This window comes from Colobus angolensis, unplaced genomic scaffold, assembly GCF_000951035.1.
Source record: "Colobus angolensis palliatus isolate OR3802 unplaced genomic scaffold, Cang.pa_1.0 Scaffold71, whole genome shotgun sequence".
Lineage (NCBI taxonomy): Eukaryota > Metazoa > Chordata > Mammalia > Primates > Cercopithecidae > Colobus > Colobus angolensis.
The window spans coordinates 10,578,904-10,581,499 of NW_012120821.1; the positions used below are offsets into that span (position 1 = coordinate 10,578,904).

The 2,596-nt window shown below is 42.6% G+C and overlaps 1 pseudogene; it reads left to right on the top strand.

Moving 5' to 3' along the window:
• LOC105501453 overlaps positions 1-1,132 on the top strand; it is a 3,230-nt pseudogene extending 2,098 nt beyond the window's left edge.
• Positions 1,133-2,596: the final 1,464 nt, after the last annotated feature.

The window sequence follows — 2,596 nt, forward strand, 5'->3', positions numbered from 1 at the left end:
CCCATTTGTCAATTTTGGCTTTTGCTGCCGTTGCTTTTGGTGTTTTAGACATGAAGTCCTTGCCCATGCCTATGTCCTGAATGGTACTACCTAGATTTTCCTCTAGGGTTTTTCAAATTCCTACTCTTACCATGACTACCAATGATATCATTCACTCATCTCTGACCTGACTGGGACAGATCTATGTGGATAGACAGCTACACAACAGAGAGATTTACCCACCTATCAAGGTGCTGCCTGAACTATCACTGTTCATGAAGTCTGCTATTGGAGAAGGAATGACCAGAAAGGATCACGCAGATGTATGTAAACAGCTGTACGCAAGCTATTGGGAAAGATGTACAAGCCATGATTGCTGTAGTTAGAGAAGAAGCCCTTAGCTCAGATGATCTTCTTGACTTGGAATTTCCACAGAAGTTTGAGAGGAACTTTATTTTTCAGGGTCCTCATGAAAATCACACTTTCTATGAGACTTTGGATACTGGTTGGCAACTGCTCCAAATCTTCCCCAAAGATATGTTGAAGAGAACCCCTCAGAGCACCTGTGTTGGTCAGGGTTCTCCAGAGGGACACAATTAATAGGACAGATATCTATATAAAGGGGAATTTCTTAAGGATTATCGATTCACACGCTCACAAGATATAGTCCCACAATAAACCATCCGCAAGCTGAGGAGCAAGGAAACCAATCCAAGCCCCAAAACCTCAAAAGTAAGGAAGCTGACAGTGCAGCCTTTAGTCTGTGGTCGAAGGACCAAGAGTCCCAAAGCTGAAGAATTGGAGTCTGATGTTCAAGGCCAGGAAGCATCCAGAATGGGAGAAAGATGCAGGCTGGAAGACTAAGCTAGTCTAGTCCTTCTACGTTCCTCTGCCTGCTTTCATCCCAGCCACGTTGGCAGCTGATTAGATGGTGCCCACCCAGATTGAGGGTAGGTCTCCCCTCCCAGTCCAACTCAAATGTTAGTATCCTTTGGCAACACCCTCACAGACACACCCAGGAACAATACTTTGCATCCTTCAATCCAATAAAGTTGACACTAAGTATTAACCATCACAGCACCTAAGCAAATTTTACCCTTGAGACTTTGCAAAGCATTGGCTGCTGTTTCATCACTGCTTAATATACTTGTGAAATACTGGTTCTGTTTTCTTTATTCCTTTAGCACTCCCCTAGTCTCACCTTTGTGTTGGAGTTTACTATGTTAACCTATAATTAAAAACAAAGAATAGGTAACATATTGTTCCAGTGTTGAATGCTTTAAACTGCTAACGGACTTTATTCCCTATTCAGAAAACCTGGGTCTTCAGTGCTTTGCTTAAAGTAGCTGCAGGGATGAGGTGATGTTTTCTTATTGATGTTTGCATTGTACACAGTGGTATAATTAGTTACCTAATAATGTCCTCATTATCTGGGTCTCTTAGACCTTACCTCTCAATCTCCTCAAGAGTAGCAGCCTCTGAGCTATAATGCTTTAGTCTCTAAATTAGTGGCAAGATCAGGTCTAAAAGATGACTCTTTTCAAAAGAGCCAAGATGCTCTTTCTTGAGCATTTTCTTTTGGGTTGTTGATGTGCCTGTGGGTCTGTGCTGCTCTAATCAAATGGTTTCTTTGGTTAGTTGGTTGGTTGGTTGTGTTTGTTTGTTTGTTTTTGAGACAGAGTCTTGCTCTGTTGCCCAGGCTGGATTGCAGTGGTGTGAGCACAGCTCACTGCAGCCTCGAACTCCCAGGCTCAAGCAATCCTCCGACCTCAGTCTCCCAAGTAGCTGGGACTACAGGCATGTGCTACCACATGCAGCTAATTTTTAAAAAACTTTTTGTGGAGACAGGGTCTCACTATGTTGTCTAAGCTGGTCTTGAACCCCTGGGCTCAAGTGATCCTCCCTCCTCGGCCTCCCAAAGTTTTGAGATCATAGGCATGAGGCATTACCCCCAGCCTAGCAGATGATTTTGACTGTCTACTTGCTCTTTCTTATACAATAAATAGATGAGTAAAAGGAATTTCTTTTTCCTCTTTATTATATACGCATTGAGATTCCTGTGTCTTACAGCTCTCCCTCTCTGAGCAACACATAGAATCCTACGACTTTTGCACAGCCAGTATTTATCTGGTAGCAGTGAAAAGCCTTGTCTTTGGTGACCTTTACTGAGTTTCCATGCAGAGGAATAACATGACTAAAATCATTAATAGAGTGGTTGCTTGGGGTACAACAAGAGAAGAAAGAAAAACCTATAGCCATTCTACATTCTGACATGTGAACAGTGATTTAAGTTTCTAAAGTGTTTACCAGATACTGAAGGCAAGGTGAGAAGCAAAGGTTCTTATGTTCGTGGATATTTTAAACTCTGTTAGGAAGCAGCCTTGGGAAAATCACTGATTTGTTTCTGCTTTCTGACCTACCTCTGCCTTTTCAGGGTAATCTTGTGGCACAGGTGGTGGCATTTAGAAGTTTTGGAGTTTTATTTCTGCTCCTTCCCGATGCAAGCCCTGAGCTGTCTTCTATGCAGTTGTGCCTTATTGACTGTTTGGTCTCTCTCTGTGTTCTTTGTTACTTGGGTGCAATAGCAACTTTCCTACTCCATGCATTCTACCTTTCA